Source organism: Arvicanthis niloticus, chromosome 3 (assembly GCF_011762505.2).
Source record: "Arvicanthis niloticus isolate mArvNil1 chromosome 3, mArvNil1.pat.X, whole genome shotgun sequence".
Taxonomy (NCBI): Eukaryota; Metazoa; Chordata; class Mammalia; order Rodentia; family Muridae; genus Arvicanthis; species Arvicanthis niloticus.
Window position 1 is genome coordinate 25,627,470 of NC_047660.1, and position 24,304 is coordinate 25,651,773.

A 24,304-nucleotide genomic window follows, 5' to 3' on the forward strand; every position below is an offset into this window, starting at 1 on the left:
TGTAGCTACTCTTACTAAACAAAATGCCATTAAAATTCTGTCTGGTAAATGAAAAGTTACTATGTGATTTGAAATTATGAGAATTTTTAAATTGTTTAATCCATCAGAATTTAAATACTCAGAAGACTTAAGGTGTTTTAATAGCTTTATAACTTGTGCTCTACTGACTTTATTTGAATTTAATTTTTTTACAAAGGCTTCATTAATGACTTTCAAAATTAATTCTAAGAAATAGGTTGCAATAATGCTATTAACAGAATTGAAGCTATGAAGTCCTAGGCCTGAACTGGGCTCAAAGGCCTGAATTAGGGTGAAGAGATTGCTGGATGACCTTGGCAAGCTCACTGCATCAGTGCCTTGAAATATTTGCCACTTTTGATGAGAGGCACTAAGAGACTGTACATGAACCTTTCTCTCTTTTACTTGTAAATCATGAATGGTCTGGGTAAGTCACTACTTAAGAATTCTTTTCAAATTAGAGAGCAAGTGTATCAGGATTTCTGTAAGAGTTCAGTTCTCTAGAGTAGCCTAGGATTCCATTTAATTATGTAAAACTCATCAATAAGAAAGATGATAATTCGTGCTCCCATTCTCTCAGTGTTCCTTAATCTTCAAAATGAAGACTGAATGTTTCCTCTAGGCTGAAACTTTTCTTTGAGCTTAGTTAACAAAACTATGGCTGCATTCTTAAATAAAGTAGTGTGACAGACACCACAGCTTCCCCAACAGGACACTTTGAAATGTAATCCTCATGCAAAGGCATAGGGAGCAGAGTAAGCAAAGGCTGCAGGTAGGTGTGCCTGACCTGACAGGCTCGGTGGAGTGACCTCACGTTTTTCTTCAGCCCTTGCATTATCCAAGCATTAAGTTCTCTCTCACCTAAATAGGTAGCTTTTGGAAGGACAGAGCTCTCCCTTTCCAAACAAAAACCCACCAACACCTTTGAGGTGCTGAGCTATGTGCTGTGAGAAGAAAACATGTTCTCTACGACCCACCCAGTCTATTTTTGTCTGTTAGACTATACTGTAAGTGTCCATGATTCGCAGAAGAATGACACCTTGGACTCAGATAGTATGTAAACAACACTAGGAGTGTTTTATTCTGCAGATGGAAACATTACCAAGTGAACTCACAGGCCTAATTTAAAGCACATTCAGGGACTTCCGGGGATAGGTGACCTTTATCTTGCTTTATCTCCAGGGACATTCCAGAACCTAGAAAGGTTACTGAGGCTTGGGGGCTGTAAACTGTTGCTGGAGAGGTCTAGAAACTGTTACTAAGGATGTGTGCAAACTGCTGCTGACCCCTTAACTTTGCCTCAGGCCAGGAAGCAGGGCAGCTTCAGATGACAGGGCAGATTTCTGACTAGCTACCTTAAGCCTGAGGTTTTTTTTGTTGTTGTTTGTTTGAATGGTTGGTTTGTTTTGTTTTGTTTTCTAGTAACTAATTTGCCTGGGCTTTCCTGTGCTTATCTGGACTTGCTCAGTTCTTAGGCCTAGTCTCTTGAACTGCCAATTTAAAGCCTTTCATGGACTTAGCCTGTCTCAGTATCAAAAGCACAAAGATCCTAATCCCAGAGTATAACTATTTATTTATACCTCGGTTCAGCTTCCAGAAAGGCCTATGTAACATACATGTATGTCTAGTTTATCTTAGAGTGACTATTTCTGTAGAATTTGTAGACGTTTCTCCTGCAATGTTTTTCTAGATAATGGGATACATTTGCCAATGTTTGTTCTGTAATTGTTTCTATGTCACCCCCTTATTTTATATTATAAATGTCTTAGCATTCTGTCTAAAATCGACCCCTACAGTTACCTGGCAACAGCCAGGTATGCGTCTCCCAACAGTTAACTGGCAACAGCCAGGTAAGCCTGGCCCACCATAAAAGGGGTTCCCATTCTATATCTTTGAATGGCAAGAAGCATATATATTTAATTTACTATTTCAATAAAATAATCATATTGTCTCATGAAATTCTTTAATCATGATTTAAATTTGTTCAATCTGCATTGTTTACATTAGTTAATTTGAATATCACAGTAAATACTACAGTATACATTTCATCATCCTCTTTCTATTCACTAATTAATATTTAAATTTCTGAATATGTTTGTGAAAATGATCAATCGATGATATTTGTTAGTTCATTTTTGTGCTCACAAAGTTTATTTTTTTCCAATAATTCTCAATAAGCATATGCATATATGCATAAAAAATAATTTTAAAATAGATAAATATGATGAAGATTTATATTAGAAAAATATGATGAGAAATTGGGGATGGGCAGATTATTGGAACACTCTTACTTTATAAAAGTAATTAAACCCATAAATTATACCATCAGGTAGAGACACAAGGGGGAATAAGACTGACATCAAGCAATTCTTTATCTTGTCAATCAACAATCAGATTCTACCTTAGCATGCTGTCTTTTTGCATGTTTCTGGGTTTGTCTAAGGACAGTAGGCTATGTGACTCCTATCTACAGTGGGTTAATAATTAAAAAATACTTTGTGTGTTTCTATATAACAGAAAAATATTTTAAATGGACTCTGCAAAAGAAGCAGCAGGATGCTGTGGTGGGTAACTTCATCACTAGATCTCAGCATCACTATGCCCTAAGTTCAAACATCTGAGGAAATTTGTATTCTTTGTCTCTGTGCTGCTGGTCCAACATCAAAGGTCTGATCCTCCTGTGGCTCAATTAGCTATGTAGTTTTCTATAGCTACTGGTGGTGCATTTTGTTCTTTTTATATTGATATCTTTAGAGGGACATTAGAAATTCCCTTTTGGAGGAACAGTTTGATTTCTCAAGAAAATTTTGTTTAGAATGTACTTGTATTTTATATTTCAAAACCATGGAAATGTTATCACGCAGTAGTACAGAGATTTTAAGCACATTAAATGTTGAACCATATTACAGTTTATGAAGTTAAGGACATAAACTTTAGGTTTTTTTTTTTTTAATTGGTACCATTACTTTTAATAGAACATATGTTTTCTAATGAAGTGATAATGGTAATAATAATAATTTCATTCTCAAAATAACATACTTTCTTTGTAAAAAAAATAACTTACTTTCATATAGATTAAAATAGATATCATCAATAATGGACTTTTATATAAATTTATTTGTAACATTCAATAGACGGGGAACTGTAATGCTGTTTAAAATTCTTTTAAATTTTGAGTTAAACAAAATATTTTTGATTTAGCTATTGTATAATATCTATAATAATCACATTGTAAAATACTAAGTCACTAAGCACTGAAGAGCATAGAGTAAAATGACCTACAGAGCTGCAAATATGCCATTTTATTAGTGAATGAAATAAAAAAAAAATAAAAAGGGGAGAAAAGGACAGGGCATGACTGCCCCTAGGTATGGTGGAGGAGAAGGCATAGCCAGAAGCAGAAATATCTCGGAGAATCTAGAGTGTCCATGACCAGATTGAACTGGGCCATGTGGTAGATGGGAGAGAGGGAAAACCAAGTGTAGCAGCCAAAAACCAAAGATACAAAAGGATCAGGCAACTAAGATGTGTGGATTATGTAGGTAATAGCTGCTGAGTGTAGGGCATCCCAGCTCCTGGGCTGGAGAGTTCCGGGTAGAGAGGATAGTATATTAGCCATATGTACCCTAACCAATATATAAGGACTGAGGGATCCTGGGAGAACCTGGTGGCCAGCTCTGTTTTGATATTTTAAATAGGCACCTCAGCCCTTTATCCTGGGTTTGAAGCTCAACAATTGGACAGCAGTTAATACTAATCTTAACCGATGCACATATTATTTTCCTAGATTAAGGTGAATAATATTTTTTGGTTTTATAACTGTAAGTATATAATTCAGTATCTTTTTAGAAATTATGTAAGCATAAAAATGAAATATAATGTTTGTAGTTCTTAAAAATGCCAAGAAGAGTAATATAGTGAATTTAAATATAGTGAATTTCAGGCAATTGCACTGCCTCATTTATAATGTAGTAAAGTAAAAGTATTTAATTGGTATATTCTCTTATAAAGTTAAAAGAGACTGGCTATAAAAATTACATGTAATCAATATAAATGCATCTATAAAAGTCACCACATATGGTGCCTTGCAATTTAATTATTTCTTCATAATTACTACTGATACCAGTTTTATATTTAGAATATACAAATAAATGAATACTTTGATATTTCACTTTACTGTGATTTTAATCAAGGATATAATTTCTCATGTCAACATATTTCAGAAAATTCATTTATCCTTGAGAAAGTAAGGTAATAATTATTTTTTTGATATGACATTTAGAAACATGTATTTGCTCTCTCACAAGAAGCACATTTGGAAATCAGTCTGTGAACATTTTTTTAAATTAATTAATAGAAATGCATGTCTTAAAAGTGGTTTGTGTGAGTGATCATTCTCAGTGTGAATTTGTATTAAAAAGTCATATTGCATGCAACTTAAATCTATGTGATGTTTTATCCAATAATTATATGTCAAAAAACCTGGGAATATGAATTAATATAATAGGCCTATATGCTTTTGAGAAAATTTTAACATAGCACTCTCACCTACTGTACATACTCAAATTCAGAGTGATTAATTTACTTTAATCTCTTTACCTGAAAAAAAAACCCAGCATGCTTACACAATGATTTAAAAGAGAAAATCACTTTCCAGGATGCTCTCAAAATTCTGCTTAAGTACTTTTTATACATGGTACATAATTTATCACTGTTTGTTATTTTGTTAGTTTTGTTTTTATTAAAGGATCTTATGATGCTCAGGTTGGTATCCAACACCCTAGGTAGACAGGAAATTATCGAACTCCTTTCTCCATCTGCCAAGTGCTATGATGACAGGATTGTGTCACCATACTTAATTTGTACTGACTATATGATACTGGGACAACAATTCCTATGAGAGTATAAAAATAAAACCTAACATCCAACTCTGTGGTATGTTTTGCTTTGGCAACCCTTATCAATCTGTGATATTAAGTCACTATCATTGATCAAATTTGTAAATGGATGTAGTACCAATCAAACAGGTGACAGGGCAGGGGAATGGTGAGAAAATAGTGTTCATCAGGAAACCATCTACCTGACCTTCTCATTTAATCTATTAAGCTTTCATCTAATTCATATTTGTATGCTAAATTGTAGACTGAAAATGTCACTTGAAGTCAGACATCCTTTATGTTATTCCAAAGATTCAAATACATTTCAAATTAGTGAAATGTATTTTTAGATGGAAAAACAAATATAAAACAAATTTTTGATTTCTATATTTTCATGAGTTCAAATAATAATTCAATTTGTAATTAGACTTTGAAATCAGTAGGCATGGTAATTATCAATGAGTGCTATTGATTAACATTGAATAAATTAAGCAAATTTATAATTTTAATATCAGGATAAAACCGGATAGGTAAGTCTTTAAAGCATTTGCTTCTGTGAATGTAATTCACTCCTAGGTATTATTTTATCTGTTTTGTTAAAACAAATTTTAAAATTTTTCACTTCTCTCTGAGAAGTGTGTCCCTTACTTAACATTTCTCATATCCTATGAATATATTTTGGCTACTCTTTCAGGATGTCACCTCTACTTTCAAATATAATGCCATTATATATGTAACAGAGTTTATAATTATTATTCATTCATAATTTCTGACAAAGATATAGCAGAGTCATGGATTTCCATGGGTTAAATTTATCATCTTCTAAATTATGTATTTCTTTCCAAAGCCTTATATTTCCTATTGAAGACTTAACCAAATGTCCATTATCACTGCTATTTTACAGTGAAATTTTATAACAAATTTTTGCATTTGTCATTTTTTTATTTGATTGTTAGTGTGTAAGAATGTAAGTATGTGCAAGGCCTATGTTATGTTACACATAGGGAGGTGAAAGGATGATTTGAAGGAGTCTGTTCTCTCTCCTTGTACATGTGTTTCTCTGAAGCAAACCCAAGTCATCAGGCTTGAAGGAAGATGTTTCCTATTATAATTACATTCAGTCATCTTTAATGACTCTTTCCTAGTATCTGACAACCTAAAGATGAATTCCTATTTTCTAATCTCTTTGGCACAAAAAGGTACTCTGAAGGCCACAGAAAGAGAAACCTGGACACAAACTCAACGACAAAATTCTAAACCTACAATCTGTTCTGCCTACAAGACAATTGGGATTGGGCAATTGGGATTGACCACTCAATGTTTGGTTTAACCTGTGAACCTTGGCATGAATAAGAGCCCATGCCCTATACTGGATGAATGGCCAGGAACCAGAGACTGGGTAGCATAAATAAATAAATAAATAGATAAATAAATAAATAAAGCCTTGTCCAGAGGCTTTCTCCAGCAGTAGATAAAAATGGAAACAGATATAGAGACCCAGACTTAGACTTTATGCAGAAACAAAGGCAGAGAGACACATTAGGCAGTGACAGAAACAAAGATGACGAGACAAAGAGGCAGACAGAAAGCCTACATTGGAGGTTTCTATGGGAACTCTTCTCTCTGAGATATAGGAATCCCATGGAAATCAGGGGAGGAAAGACTATAAGATGCAGAGTGGATAGAGGACACCAGAAGAACGGCCTCCTGTATAAACTAAGCAAGGCACATGTGAGCCCAGGGAGAATGAAGCAGCAAGCAGCAGGCTTGCCGGGTTTGCACCAGGTATTCTGTGTAAGGCATGGTTATTAACTTGGAGTTTCTGTGGGACTCCTAACAGTGAGATTGTTTCTGTCTCTGACTCTTATGTTTGTTCTTCAGATTCCAGTTTTCCTATTGGGTTGACTTGACCAGCCTGAATAAGAGAGCTTTTGCCTTGTCTTATTGTATCTTGTTTTGTTCTTTTTGGCTGTTGTCTCTTGGACTCCTGGTCTTTTCTGAAAAGGAAAAGAATGAAGAAGGGAGAAAGGATAGTTGAGGGAGAGCTAAGAGGAGTAAAGAGGGGCCAAATTGTGTTTAAAATGTATGAGAGAAGACTCTATTTTAAATATAAAGTTAAATAAATAAAAAGTGAATTTCTTCAATAATCACTTCCAAGTCATGACAAATACTACATTTTAATATTCAGTATTGTACATGTCTTGATTATCTGATCTCAGCATTTGGTGTTGAGGTTTGACACCATGAAAAAGAGCTGATATGAGGGTACTGGTGAAGCCTAGTTGCAGCAGAAGACCCTGGCATATTGGAGATGCCAGTACCATGTGATAACCATCAACATCAGCAGCAGTAGTGGAGTGCAGTCAACCACAGTCTAGAGTGCTACAGAGGACAGAGCTTGAGAAGTAACCCAAGCCCTTTAGAGGAGCCTAGAAGATCATGTGTGGATCTCAGACATTGGAACAAGAAGCTGGGAAGCTGAAGTTGACTTGGAGACACCCAAATATTAAAGATACCAAAGCAACCTGCCGAGCAAAGCTGCTAACAGATATTGGAACAAGCCTAGGAGAAAAAAGTTTGTTGCAGTTAACAAAGATGAAAATGTAGATGAAGATCTGAAGACTGCTTTGAAATCAGATATGGAGATGTAGAGGTTGGAGTTTGCCCAGCTGTTTTCCTGTCTTGCTTTGGGGATTACAGTTAAGTGATTGGATGAATCTCAGAAGAGACTTTAAACACTGTTGATACTGTTACAAATGATGGGGACTCCTGCCTGCGCCCTGGACTGCCCACTGTCCGGCCCTACTTGCCCTTGGGAGTTGGAGGTGAGGTGGCTTGGAATCAATGTCACAGACTCCAAGAGCAGGTGAGAAACACTACAGCAAGCTCTTCTGAATGCTGCTGCAATCTCCTTTAATACCCTCTACTCACGCCCCATTGGTTCCAAGAAAGCATCTTTTCTAAACAGCAGTTCCCGATTGGCTGGCATTGTCTGTATCAACAATTCTTGGTCTCTCAGACACTCCTCAATTAGGTCCTCCTGCAGGAGATCCTTTTGTGGCTATGTGGCTCCTGGCTTATGCAGACGTGGCCACACAGTTGCTCCTACAGGGGACTTTGGAAGTTGGACTAAATGCGATTTTTATTATGCTATGGCTAGGTAAGGCCCTCCATAGACTGATGTGTTTGAACAAGACTATGGGGCCCAGGGAGTGAAATGTGGTGATTTGAATATGCTTGGCTCCAGAAGTAACAATATTAGGAGGTGTGGCCTCGTTGGAGGAAGTTTGGCCATGTTGGAGAAAGTGTGTCACTGTGGGAGTGGGCAAAGAGAGCCACCTCTTAACCATGTGGGAGCCAGTCTTCTAACTGCCTTCACATGAAGATGTGGAACTTTCAGCTCCTCCTGCACCATGCCTGCCTGTGTGCTGCCATGTTCCTGCCTTGATGATAATTGGACTGAACCTCTGAACTATTAAGCTAGCCCCAATTAAATGTTGTCTTTATAAGAATTGTCTTAGACATGGTATCTCTTCACAGCAATGCAAATCCTAAGATACTGCCTAAGACTTGAGACAATTAGTAAAATTAGTAATAGCATGAATGAAACAGAATGTGTCGCAATGATGATTATGTTATCATTTTCATTTTCTAAAATGGTTGTCTATTAGAAGAAAGAAAGTTGTCATAATCTAGAAAGTAAACAATAAAGTTCCTTTGAACTTGATTTTAACATAATTTTAATTGTGTCCTTTGTGATTTTTTATGCTTAATCAGTTATATTAAAGTTATTTATGTTTCATTGCTACATTTTTGAAAGATAGCCTCTGGAATCAGCTTCTGCCGAGCTCTCTATCACCTTACTGTTTTGTATTGGAAATAAACAGATTTCTAAAGAAACGGGCTTGAACATAGAAGCAGTCTAAGGAGTAGAAGCATTTGATTTCCTCCAAAATCTTAATTTTAGGGAAATTTCATCCTCTAAATGTAGATTGATACAGTAGAAATTTCCAAGATATAACATTTAAAAATTGAACTGGTCCAAATATATGTGGCTATACATGTGAAATCTTGATGATACAAACACAATATTTAATAACAAGATATTTCCTAAAATTGTTGTTCCAATATTCTTAGCTTCACAAAGTACGCTTGCATGGTAATTGTTATATATGCATATATAATTTCATTATTGCTTGTTATTTTATATTTTTCATGAGATACCAGTCTATAATATGCAGAAAATATGAGTTTAATTGACTTGTTTGATCCACTAATGACTAAATAATAGACATGCCTAGGTTTAAGCTAAGAAATATGCAGCTAATTATACCACATTATCCTAGTTTACAAGTTGTCTTTTAATAAGTAATTTTTGATAGAGGTCATTTTAATTATTCAAATTAACTGAAATAATTAACACCAATGCATATTTTGAATATTTTTTCAGTAGGAAGTAAAAACACATATATAATGTGGTAAGAATTCAAATGACATGCTTAAATTTTTATATTCTAAATAAATTAATATAATGTTTAATAATATAAATATTATTAAATATGTATAATATATTATAAGTTAATAAGAAATAACTTGGGAGTAATGCAAGGTCATATAGCATTGCTTGGGTCTGCATCTGGCTGGTCACTGGAGAACACAGGCCTGGGAGGCCTGCACTTAGTATTACAATACATAGTAGCAGACCAAACCACAACGTATTATTAAATGTATAATTAAATTTAAAAGAAGGATTCAGAAACATGGAAAATCTTCGACCACACACATTTCCTTATTTTTAAAATATATATAATAGTGATAAGACCTAGTGCTGAGAGAGGAAGTGGAGATATCGCGAGCTCAGAAGCTATCTCCAGTTGATAACTACTCACAAACACAAAATATTTCTTGTAATGGACTCTCACTGGCTATGTACAAGCCACTCTTAAGGAAAGGCCCCAGGTCCCACAGTGAAAGGCCAACACAAAATAACTCAGCAACAATTTTGGAGGTTCTCTGCCAGAACTTTTTCTTTTCTAAAAATCTTTATTTTATGCCGTTTTTATGGCACAGTTCAAGTACTGCAATAGTGTCTTGATTTTTCACATTGCCACATGTCCTACACAAAGCTATGAGCACCATCTAATAGTCTGCTCTAATCATGTCTACTGTCTTGCTTGAAATTTTGAGTGACCCATGATAATGCAACAGCTCTGTAGTACACTCTTACTTGGATTTCAAAGTCTTATAAATATGATTTTCTCCTAATTTCTACTTTTTTTTTCTGGCATTAATAGATGCACCATACCTCAAGTGCACTTGCTCAACTATGTTTATAGCAGTTCTATTCACAAGAGTCAGAAACTATAAACAACCTAAATGTCCCTCCGCTGAATAATGGATAAAGAAAATGTGGCATATTTACACAATGGAATACTATGCAACTATTAAAACCAAACACACCGTAAAATTTGCAAGCAAATAAATAGATCTAGAAAATATCATCCTGAGTAGGATGGGGTAATCCACTCAGGGATTCCAGACTCATACTAGACATGCATGGTATATACTCACTGACAAGTGGATATTAGCCATAATGTGCAGTATAACCATGTTACAATCCACAGACCCCAATAAACTAAATACCAAGGAGGACCCAAAGGAGGATGCTAGAATTTTACTTAGAAGGGAAAATAAAATAGGTATTAGGGTTGGAAAGAGAGAGAGAATTGGGCTGAAGAGGGGTAAGGAAGGAGACTGGGATTGGGATAGGGATCAGGTGTGGAGGAAGTGTGGCAAGAGAGGGTGGGGAGATAAGGGGGGCATCTCTTGGATGAGCCAGAGACCTGGCATAGGGGAGGCTCCCAGTAGTCTATGAGAACGGCTCTAGCTGAGAGTCCTAGTTGCTGGGAATATGGAGACTGAAAGGATTTTGTGTATATGTTATTATGTCTAGTTTTGTGTTTTATAGGATACCTGTGTATCCAAATGTGTGTGTCTCTGGGTCTATATGTGTTTCTTAACCTTTTGCTTTTTAGGTTTCTTTTTCTTCTTTCTGTTTGTTTTATTTCATTTTGTTCTACTACTACTACTATTATTATTATTATTATTATTATTATTATTATTATTATTATTATTTGTATTCTTATTAGAGAGGAGGATGGGAAAGTTGGGAAGGTCTGGTAGACGTGTGAGGAAGGGGGAGCCATAACAGCTGGGGTTAGCCCATTGTGGCTGGTAATCCTGGGTTCTTCTATAGGAAGACAGGCTGAGCAAGCCAGCGGAAGCAAGACAATAACCAGCCTCCTCCATGGCCTCTGCATCAGCTCCTGCCTCCAGGTTCCACCCTTGCTTTAGTTCCTGTCCTGACTTCCTCCAATGATGAACATGAAAGTGTAAGCTGATAAACTATTTTGCCCAACTTGCTTTTTGGTCATGGTGGTTTTTTTGCAGCAATGAAAACCATAACAAAGACAAATTTCATCGTATGAAATGTTAAAGTTTCCAATAGCAGCACATCATATTCCATATACCGGATTCTGTGAGAATGATCACATTTACAAATTTACAACATACAAATACTATTATTGGAAAAAATATGTGTGTGTGTGGCCATTTATTTCATATGCGTATGAAAAAGCAATCAGTATTTTAGAAGGTTCCTCTGTCCAAGTGTTGGAGAACAAGAACACAGCTTTCCCCATCCCGTCACACTCCCAGCAATGACAGTGATGGAGGCTTACGGCCTGTACATGTATGATCTTAAAACAGACTTCATCCCTTTCTCCGGACATTTTCTGGGATCCTCAAACAAGACAATTAATTTGATTCATAAGAAAGATATCCTATCTTCCTGCATTTCTATGAGTTTCCTTTCCACTTTACTACTTCTAATCCTGTCCTGTGCCCCTTAGGAACTAGACCATGATCTCAGCTAGATTGCTTAGCAACTAGTTGAGGATAATAATTTCAAATACAATGGAGCAAAGACCGAAGGAAGGGCCATCCTGGAACCTTCCCACATGGGGATCCATCCTGTCTGCAGACCCCAAACCCCAGGAACCTCATGTAGATGTTCAATGGGAGGTTCTGGCAGCACCTGACCAATGCAGATGTGGATATACACAGCCAACCATCAGACTGAGTTCAGGGACTCCCGGTGGGGGAGCTGGCCAACGGATTGGAGGAGCAGAGGGGGATTGCAACCCTATAGGAAGAGCAATGTTGACTGGCCAGACCTCCCAGTGCTCCCAGGTCTGGACCACCAACCAAGGAGTGTTCAGGGAGGGATCAATGGCTCCAGATACATATGTAGCAAAGGACAACCTTGTCTGGCATCAGTGAGAGGGGAGGCCCTTGGTCCTGTGGAAGTTTCAAGCCCCAGTGTAGGGGGACACTGGAGCGGTGGGACTGGGTATGGGTGGGTGGGTAGAGGAGCAGCCTCATAGAGGCAGAGGGGTGTGGGGGTAGAGCAGATGTGGGATAGGAGGGGTTGTGGAGGATTAACTGTGAAGGAAGATATCATTTGAGATGTAAGCAAATGGAATGATTAATAATAATAATAATAAAAACTTAAAAAAAAGACAACTGTCATTAAATACAAATATTGTAAAGACCAGGGAGGAAAGCTGCTGTAGACACTCACACTGATGTCATGGTATTTCTTATATTTTCTTCTGAGTACTTCTCAGTCTCTTAAACATCATGTTTAAGACAGACCGTAAATATGTTCATCAACCCCAGCAATGCGTCTTATGGGCTGATCCTGGATAACTTTCCTGCTTTGAGGTCATAAATTCCAGTTCAGTCCTAGTTAAGGTCCCCAAAAGACTAGAGGGTTTCTTTAGGTTACTATGAATGCTAGTGTATACTGTGATTTGCCATGAGAGATTCAATTTTGAAATTCATTTTTTCCACATATAAAATTGTGTGTGTGTGTGTGTGTGTGTGTGTGTATATATATATATATATGAATTCTTTCAGTAACTTTATTTATCCATTCTGTGGAATAGTCCTTAAATGAAAAAGACAAAGAATACTTTTTTAAAACTAGGAAACACTAAATAGATTTTTATCAGGAGGCCACAGAACTTCTGCAATACTACTTATTGCAATTTATCAAATATTTATACACTACATATATGTTCAACTCAATTTCCATTAGACACACACACAGTGTGTGTCTCATCATGAAACCCTTTTTTTCAGATAAGTTTTGATCTTTTGAATACTATTAAATATCTTAAGAAGTATTATTCATTATGACATTAACAGATCAACTAGTTTCTAAAAATGATATATAAATTATTGTGAGAGTTCTGAAATAGCAAACCTGCTAGAGCTTTTAAGCATACATTCTGTTAGTCTCATGAAATCCTTGATAATATGAAGAAGAGTGACATTCTTGAAGGATGACATTACTGAAGACATAATTCCATGTCACATTCAGAAATGAGTGTTAATGTTTAAAGATGTGGACAGAAAATTTCTAAAAGAAGAGGAAGAGGAGGAGGTTGAGATAGAGGAGGAGGAGGAGGAGGAAGAAGAAGAAGAAGAGGAAGAGGAAGAGGAAGAGGAAGAGGAAGAGGAAGAGGAAGAAGAAGAAGAAGAAGAAGAAGAAGAAGAAGAAGAAGAAGAAGAAGAAGAAGAAGAAGAAGAAGAAGAACAAGTATTAGTAGTGGTGGTGGTGGTGGAGGGGAAACAAAACAAAACTGAAAATACGATTGAAGAAAAGAAATAAATCCTCATTGCTTGTTTGCTAGCCTGTCAGAATTTCTATTGTTACACATTCAGGTAATTTATTTCTATCCCATTTAAGACTCAAGTCTGTTTTGAACCAAAAAAAAGGAGAAGTGAGGATTCTCATTAAAGAAAAAAAAATCTCATTTACATTTGTGTCATCTACTTATGAAGTGTCAAATAAAAAAAATTCAGTGATGTTACTTAGTAGTTCTTTCAAATTGCAAGTAAATTCCAGATAACCATTCTTATGTATTTTAGAAACATTTTTAAATGAATTTATAAATGCACTAGAATATTTAAATTGTGGTTACTATTTTATGCATTCTCCTTAAGCCATTCTGTAAACGGCCAACTGTGGGTTTACAAACATACACGCAAAACTGGTATGTAATTATCAATGAAGTTTTCCTTTAACAAATAAATACAGACAAACAACAAAAGCATTGTTATCATTTCCTTAGGTTTGTATGACTGTTGAAGGTTTCTGAAAGATACAACTTTAAAATAAATAGCAATGCTTATAATTTATCCATAATCTTTAATTGGTCACATTTTTTTCTAAAATGTCCATTGTATTGGATGAAATATTTCATTCACTTATTGAGACAATTCATATATGTCACTGATCACTGAATTTTTTAAACTCTTCAACAATATTTTACAAATCAGGCATTATGGTTTTTTGTGCTAATTATTAGACCTTTAAGCTAAAATAATCCTTTCCATTTTTCTTAAATTTTTTTACTTTCAAAAATGCACAAGTATATAGCCATTATGAATATCAGTGTGTCACGTCATCAGGAAGATGGTTACTGATCTATTTCAAGGTCCACCTACACTATTTTTAGGTGTGTACCTAAGGACACTTTATCTTACCATAGAGATACTTGCTCAACTGTGTTCATTACTACTCTGTTCGTAATAGCCAGACATTGGAAACAACCTAGATGCCTCTCAACAGAAGAATGTACAAAGATATGGTACTTTGTGAAACACTTATACAATGGAGTGCTACTCAGTTGTTAAAAAATACATCATGAAATTGGAAAAAAACAAATGGAGATTTAAAAATGATGCTGAGAGAAGTATCCCAGATCTTGGAAGATAGCTATGCTAAGTGTTTGCTTATATGTGGATATTAAGACTCAAGTTGATAACAACCAAGCTACAATCTATAGAACTACAGAGGGTAGGTATAGACTATAGTTCTCTGTATAGAACTACAGAGGGTAGGTATAAAATATTACAGGGTGCAGTAGAAAGGGAAATAGAGTAGACGGTGTTGGCTAAAATTAAGAGGCTTTTGAAGAGTAATATAGAAACCTATTGTGGCAGAATTTTCTTTATATACATTATATAATATCTATATTATGTATTGTTTATATAATTATATAATATGTGTATATATTAATCTTTACTTTTTTCCTCTTGCTAGTTTGACAGCACAGGTCTGCCTTTTCCCCTCGAGGTACCCAGGCACCATTGTACATTGGGCTGGACTGGAAGAAGGGAAGCGTAATTGGGTGGGTGGGTTAGGAGGATCTCGTTCGGTGTGAGTGTGTGGGATAAACAGTCTTCTCAGAAGATGATTTTCAGCGAAACAGCTCTCTTCATGGGGGGGTGAAGAAGGGTTAAAAGAACCTTGGGGAGTGGGTATGGTTTTTGGGCTGAGTGTACATCATTGCCTGGTCCAAGGTGCTAAGAATGCTTTCTTTGCACGAAAAGGAATTCCAGGTGCTAGCTGGACATGTCCTTATAGGGAGAGAGAAGGTTTAATCTGTGTGTTGCCATGGCTGTGACATGCAGGCCAAGAGCGAGGAGGAAGCAGTCCTACCCCTGCGGGCCTCAGGGGGATATTTTGGAAATGTGAGTTTATCTCAACCTCACTCCTGCTCTGGACTGACTTCCCCAGTCGCAAGGCTTTTTAGCCTCATGCTAGTTTCTAGACTTTAAATATTGTATTTTTAAGACAAATTTTAATTTAGTGACTGCACCTTTCCAAGTAGCCTCTTGCTATGCCAATAAATCTAGCCTAGGCCTTGCAATCCTCCTGCCTCAGTCTCTCTAGTAAAGATTATGGGTGTTTCAAAAAGGAGATTGAATTTACTTTAGAATGTGTAGGTTTTATTTCTGCCATCACTTTGCCTCTTAACCTCATCATGACTGTTGTCTGCAGCTAGGCATTACTAATAGCCTCTTCTTAAACTTAGAGAACAATAGGTCAATTACAGTAGAGCCATTTTCTCAACAAAATTCTGATTTTTGTGGCTCAGCATTCCTTCTGGATGTATGTGGTAAGCCACTATTCAACACAAGCAGAAGAAATAACACAAAAGAATTTCTGTGTCAGGCTTCAAGAAGCATTATTTGTTGTGTTGATGACAGTGGCATTTTAAAGCCTATATCACCACAGTTGGTCAATGTTTTGTTTTCCCATGGGAAACTATCAAAACAGGGCAGAATGCAATGCTTACCTTTCCCCAATTCATATATATATATATATATTTCCCGTTACTTTAATCTTACATTTAGGTGTGAATTCTAAACATTTGATCAACTTCACCTCCATATTTAACTCTTGTCAGACTGCTGGGAGCAGAGACAAGCAAATGCTTTTTCCTTTACTATTACCACTGCTTCAGGATTTTTATCATGTTGTATTACATTGTGACAGATGAAGAGAACAGAGCTAAAAATTGCATGGTGTTTGCTTCAGTTAGGAATTCGAGCTCAAACAGTCAGGAGTTAATTTTAAATGGGTAAAACTCAATAGATAGAAAAATTGGTTACATTTGAGTGCTTGCTTGTTTGATGGGAGGCTGTTTTTCTCAGTCACACAGTTTCTGGACTGCTGTGTCAGAATTATGTAAAATATTCACTTCACCACTTAGACTTCCCCCTATTATTCTATGTGAAATATAGGGTATGTCTTAGGAAAATGATATTTAATGCCTAAATCATTGACTCCGACACAATTGCTGTCAGGAGTGCTAACTTTATTTCAGAGGATTTCTTGGAGATGAAGGGTTTTTTATTTCTTGCTTGTTTTAGTGAGTATGAAGACTAAATCTATCACTCTTCTTTACAAAAATTCAAGAAAATAGGCAACATATGTATATGAATATATATGCATACATACATATATGTATATATGTAGACATGCATACATATAGATACATAGATACATATATGTATGTATACATATATATTCATAAGGTTCTGAATTGATTTCAAAGATACATTCTCTTATTGATACCACTTCTAAGAATTGTTTCTCTAGCTGTTCAGTAAAATGTCTGTAATCTTTTTCTTCTATGCCTAGGTCAACCAGAGTCAATTGTCTTACAGGACTATCCTCCTAACCACAGTGACTGAAGCACAAGTCAGTCATTGCTAATATTTCTATTTAATTATTTTCACTTATCTTTTGACCACTCTGGTCTTTATTTTTCAGATCCTTAGTTTTAGAGTTCTAGATACATAAATAAATAAAATTTGCAAACATAAGGACTATAAAATCATATAAAACATTACTTTTCTAAGACAATATGCAAAATTAACCATTTGTTACAAAAATACATGCTTGTATTTTCATTGGCATTTTAATAAATAGCTGAAGCTTGTGAGAAAAATTATTTTTAGTCATGAACCAATAAAAATTTTCAAGTTTACCAAAGTATTGGTGTGTTTTGTTTGTTTTGAATTTCCCTCCCTCTTCTTCCCCCTGTCTCTGTCTCTGTCTCTGTCTCTGTCTCTCTCTCTGTCTCTCTCTCTCTGTCTCTCTCTCTCTCTTTCTCTCTCTCGGAAGGTTTATACTAAAAAACATTCCTTGAACTACAGGCATAAAAAGTCCTCTTTTGAGTTGTTTGTCAACATTATACCTGAGAGTCTTAAAACAATACATTATATTTGCATGTTTCCTCCAGATGTCAAAGATACATCTACATTGACAAAGACAGCATGCATTTCAGACTCAATATCCAGAAACCTCTGATTTGGAACTGATTTGAACGACTCATTTCAGAGTATTAGATTTCTTGGTACCAGAAGTCAACATGTAAGCTTTCAAGCACATCAAGACTCCTATGACCCACAACAATGACCATTAAGGGGTGACAATCCTAAGGGTGCAGTTGTATCTTACACCTATCATGGCAGTATCCAACAGCCTTCTAATTTGACTTAAGATTTGTCCAACAAGAAAGAAATCATGTCTGGTACTGAAACCTAGCCAACTACCCAAGTCTATGAAATGCATGAATCTTAGAGGAGACCCACTTTATTGGACAAGTGTAATCTGTAACTGAACACTTTTTCCTGGCAAATGCCTTCAGATTTTTAGAAAGCATTTGGATTTTGCTACAGTACATCAAACCTTAGATTAATATAAAGCTCTTATCAATTAACAGTGTCTGACCCAGACACCTGAGGGTAAGAGTAACAGTAAATTACATTTTCTGACTCTATAGCAATCTATATTCCATATATAATGGCAGTTTTTGGATATCAGCTTCACATATCTGATAGAGAGAATCTCATGTGAGGAATTGTCTTCAGTTGACCTAGGGGCATGTGTAAGGGGCATCTTCTTCATTGCTAGTTGATATTGCTCTAGCTCACTGAGAGTGATGCCATGTTTGTCTAGGTGGTCCTAGGTTTCATACGAAAGCTTGATAAACTGAAGCAGGAAGAGTTGAGTAGTCAGTGTCCCTCTAAGGTCTCTAATTCAGTTCCTGTCTCCAGGTTTCTGTACTGAGTACATGCCCTAATTTTCCTCAGTGATAGACTGCTACCAGGGAGTCAAAGTCCAACAAATCTGTTTTGACTGAGTTGTTTTTGATCACGGTGCTTATCAAAGCAACTTTGAAGCAAATTGTACTGAGTATCTTCTGTTTAACAATCATGGAATTATGTACTAAGTCTAAAGTTTCACATAATGCATTTTTGTTCACTTTTTTCTTTACAAATCCAAATGTGACACGAAGCTGAATTCTTTCTGCTAATTTTTTTTGCAACCAGAATTGAAGTCACTAGACATGTAGATTAAAATTATAAAAATAAAATAGACTCACTTTGAGTTTAAATCTTTGAAAATTAATAAAATATTCCCAAAGGTCATCTGCAAATTGCTAGTATCCTTATTTACCTAAATTGAGATGCAAAATGACAGGTGATATCTCCCACTCCCATATCTTTTAACAGGTTGTAACAATAGTCCCATATAACCTCATTATTGCTGCAACAGTCATAAAACCAATGGTTTGTAAAGTATATGATGTGATGAATATTCATATAGAGAATTATAATAGAAATGCTTCCAGAACTTCGCCTCCCTTCCGATGCATTCCAGTCACATAGAACTCTCTCGGGAATGGGTATTTATTTATTTATTTATTTAATCTATTTAATTTGCCGTATGGAATATCAGATTCTTCATAAATTTATGGAAGCATGGAAATGACTGCTGCATACTGAACAGATAAGGAGTTTGGCTATGAAGGTTTCAGAGTCTCTTGTATCAATTGGGAAATGTCATCTTGTCTTAGGAATACCCCACCTTTTCATAATAATAGATTCATCACCCATTACACATCTGCACAACCACCTATAACCTTGAACAGTTATAACTGGTATAGTAATCTACACTGTACATTGACACATTGGTCATTTAGCCTTTGTAAAATAGTTTTCTTTGTATGATCCTTGAAATATCTTAAGGGGCTCTATTTTTATTAGTATTATGATAATATATCATTTTGTAAACTTAGAGGACACAGATTTGTAATGATATAAATATGAATATTATTATTTCTAATTTCAAGGTCAGACAAATCAAAGTTGGATCAAGTGAGGAGTCAGCAATGTATGAAGTATTTCACATATGCGTTGTTATTCAGATAATACCTTCTTCAGTAGCTGGCATGGATTCCATTGAGAATTAAAATATATAATTGATCTATTTATACCACAGTCGTGTTTTACTTCTGTGAAAAAATTAAGAGAAAATGTTAATTACAAAGTGTGATCCCTGAAATGTCATTGCTATTATTCAGTTATACAGTAATTTAATGTAAAGACACAGCATGAAATGAGTAACTGAGACTAGAATATTTATTAAGACATTTGTTGAATGTATAAAAAGTTTAGATTTACCATACTTTGTTCCTTCATGTGATTTCTTGTATGTTTGTTTATTTGTTTAACTACCATCGAAAAATCATTGCAATGATTTCCTACAGGAAATATTTTCAGCATCCTTTCCATTGTGAGTCTGGAGGTCATCACTTAGTTACAAAGCTCCTAGAGATTCTTAGTATTTTCATTTTATATCAGAAGCAATAAAAGAGGCAGGTTCATTCTCTGCTTGTAAATGTCAAGTGGCTTGCTGTGGGAATGCATACTTTCCACCATAAATTAAAGTGTAAAAATGGTTATAAAATGTTTCAATTAGAAGATATTTATCATGCTTCCTCTTGCAAGCAGCAGGGTGTTTATAGAAGAAAGTTTTACAATGTCTTTTAGTTGTATAACTGATATACTGGTTAGATATTTGGTTACTTTATTTTTGTTATTTAAGATTGTTGTGCTGATGGCCAGGATATAACAGTATCAAAGTGTATCTAAAAAGTTGTGACATTTTCTTTTCTTCTGTCTTTTCTTTCTTTCTCTCTCTCTCTCTCTCTCTCTCTCTCTCTCTCTCTCTCTCTCTCTTTTCTTGGTTCTTAAATCACAGCTGCAATGATCATCTCTGTAATTCCAAAGTAGCATTTTCCCTTTGAGGAAAAATTCTACCCAAATGAAGCAAAAGCAGGTTTTCAACAAGTTTTAATATATATAGTAGATCTGTCTAAAAAGGATGGTACAAATTATGAGTCCATCATTCTCACTCAGAAGTATATCTAAAGCAATCAGCTTCTAATCACACAGAGGAAGTATCAAGTGCTAATGTGAAACAATGCTGTTTTCTCTTTTGTGCTTCTGAAAACTTTTTCTTGCTTCTTTGTGAATTTCTTATCATGCATCTCAATTCCACTCATGTTCTCAATCCTTTTTATCTTCCCCTGAGAACGCCCACACCAAAACAAAATAAAATAAGATAGACTAAAAATAGAAATTTCGTCATGAAATCTGTAGTGTGTCACAGTGTGCTACGTAGTAAGATCGATACCCTGTTGTCCACACGTCTCTGCTTGCTAATGTTCATTGCAATAACTTCTTGGTCTGTTTTTTCTGCTTGCTAATGTTCATTGCAATGACTCATGGGTCCATTTTGAGGCCTTTGGCTCTGCTACACTAAGAATACTGGATCCTTACCTGGACACCTCTCAGATTCATGTCCTGTTGTTGTCCTGTGTCATGGAGTTCTGCAGGACCTTCATATGATGCAACCGATCATAGATGGGGTAGATGTTGGGATGAGCCAAATAAGATCCCTGGATCTGGGCCATGGAAGTAGTTGAGTTGGTCTGCCCACTGGCTCTCCTGAGCCTGCATCATCAGGTCAACCTCAGTTCCCCAGCTACCTCACAGTTCCTCAGATGCCAAGGGGCAGGCTCCCATTATTTGGAGTGCTGCAGCAGGTGAGGTACAGCAACAGCTCTAGCCTTCTCATGACCTCATAATGAGGTAAGGGACAAGAGAGTGGTAGGTATCTTTCCCAAATCTATACAAGGAACCCCTCTTCCCCGCCATACATGCACACGCACATGCACACGAACATGCACACGCACACGCACACGTGCGCGCACACACACACACCACACACACACACACACCTTGCAGGTGAGAGGCAGGGCCATCTTTTCCATTAGAGGCAGGGTCATCTTTTCTATGCTCACTCTCTAGGGGCAGCTGACCTGTATCCCAGCCACCAGGGTCAGCTCTACTGTGCTGCCCAGGCCACGAGAAGGTCAGCAATCCCCATTGTGGTGTCATTCAAGGTGCAAGGTTAGCTCAGCACTGTGTCTTAGGTGGCAGTCCAGACCTGGGACATCTGCAGGACCTTTGGTGGTAACATAGGCCTGGGACATCAAATACAGACTCCTGCTGCCTTAGAACTATTATCCCAGACATAGTCTGAAGAAGCAGCCTGAGCCTAAATGTCCCCATGGCCTCAGGTGGCAGCACATGTCATTCAGATTACCATGTCACCACAGACATTCACATGGTCTCAGATGACAGCCCAGACCGCACACCTGGCCATATGTTTGGCTTTTGGCAACTCATTTCACAGACATCGACACAGACCCCAGCTGAAGCAGGACCAAGGACCCAGACATGACCCTTGGGGGCAGCCTGGGCCATGACTTCACAATCCAATGCCTCCTCATAGCTTCCTGTTCCTCACTGCTGAGTTTCTGGATCTAGCTTTCTCTTCGTAGGAATCCTTCAGCTTTTCCTCCTCTTCCATCTCTCCACCGACTACTCCATTTTGCCCATCTCTCTATCACTCATTCTGCCACTATAGTGGTGCCTGTGGCAGGTGCTTGCATGTCTTTTTTAGCCTCTTAGTCCTTTTTAATCTGTGTTCAACAACAGAAATCTATCATGTGAACATCAGGTGCACTTTTAAAGGTAAGGAGATAAAATATTACTAAAACTAGTTTGTGCAAACAAAACTGCAGAGTGATAGATTGGTCCAAATACCAATTAAACAACAACAAAACAAAAACATAAGCAGAAAGATAAGAAAAGGAAAAAGAAAAGAAAAGAATGAAAAGACCCAGAAGCTCAAGTCTCCTTATTGTACTCTAGTCCCTTATCCCACAGAGTGCTAACTGTTTCAATTGTCTTCTCTTGTGAGTGTGGAATGTTTTCAAAACTCTCTTCCTCATCTGCTACTTGTAGAGCCGGGCTAAGAAAAACTTCTGCCATTTCTTTTGTCTAAAGAGTGTCCAAACATGGCTCACCTCATCTCAACACAAACAGAAAAGTTAGTACAACAGAAACTAAAACAATCTCTGCTTTCTTTCCCTCAAGCTAGTTCTGAACCACCCTAGCAAGCACCATCCTTTCCCCTCTACAAAACCAAGAGTAAGACAACTTTCATTCTTCTGTTGAGTCATAGGTGCTAGCCTCCAAGCTAAACTATACATTGAGTGTTGGAAGCAATATTTCTTATCTTTACAAAATTGCCCTGAAACAGATGTACATCTAAATTACAATTTGCTTTATAAACATTTTTTCCTAATCTGCAAACAAATCCTTATGCTTGCTTGCTTGCCAAGATATTCTTTATTTGGATTTATACAAGTTGTACCTTTCCCTTCAAGGTAATTACCTTTTGCCAGCCTGCCATTCTTGCGTACCCACCTCACCCACCATTTTATTTTGAAGACTATGTAATTATACATACTTCTTAATTAATTCTTTGCCAAGTAAAACTGGTACATAAAACTTACAAATTTTTCATTTGAAATGTTTTTATATTAATGACTTTTGAAAACATTTGTACTATTCAATCTTAGCTTATTTAAATAAGTTTATGCTTTAACATCTGCAAAACAAAATATGGACTGGACTAAAATATAGCAGTGGGGTGGAGAGAGTAGGGGTATTGTTGGTTTTTATGTAGTTCAACACTGTACTGTTAAAAGTCCATAAAACTTATTAGTTGTTAGACACGAGGTAGTAAATATGTGTGTTTGAAGTCTATAATTCATCTTGGAAGATGTAAGAGCATTATAAAATGACTAGAGATTGACCCAAAGAGTAGTGCATGTTTGGTGAGCTTCCTGTCACTAAGCTCTCTTGGCTACCAGTCACCCTCCATTTTTCTATCTTTTTGAGACTAAATATCATGAAATATCATCAATTAACCAGGGAGACCACTAATTTGTGATCTTGAATAGACGACATTTCAGGCCTGTATCACAGAAGCAGTATGATCATTAGGAGAAAATATTTAGTGTGTAATATAAGTAAATCACCAAATACAAATGACTTATACACCTAGTCAATAAAAATGTAGACTTAAAGAGTTTAGGTTTTAAGGGTATTTGGTCAATGGCTGTGGACTATTATTCTAAATAAACAATGGCAGCCATTTACTTTTCCTGCTCATGCAAAAATTGCTTTTTTATTTGTAAGCATATTTCTGGTTTCTAAGATGAATGAACTCATTATAGTCAGTTCAGAGCACCATTCTGCAAGTGTAGTAACACATTCTACTGAGCAATACCAAAATAAACTTAACACTTACTAGGTAATTTGGTTTTTTTGCTCATGTCTAATAACAGTAAAAATATATATAACATAGCAGAGATACCCAAACATTTACTGATAGCAAGTGACTATGTTCTTGAATGTTCATCGTTTGAGCAAAACTTAAATAAAAGTACTTCTATTTTGATTTCCAAGACTGGGCTCTAATTTGATCCCAGATGAAATGAACTCTAAAGATATGATAATGAGTAAAAAACTACTTTCAATCAATTGACCTTTTTATCTTTTAAAATTTATTTATTTATTCACTTTACACCCTGGTGTCAGTCCTCCTCCTCCCAGTCCTCCCTCACAACTCCCCCAGCCCCCAGCCCCTTCTCTTAGAAGGGGTTGAACTTCTGGGTATCACCCCCATATGCACATCACATCATACATAATTAAAATTCATTTATTCACATCATGCATTCTGTAGGGCTGTAGGCTATGAAAAGTAGCTGGGTGCTTGA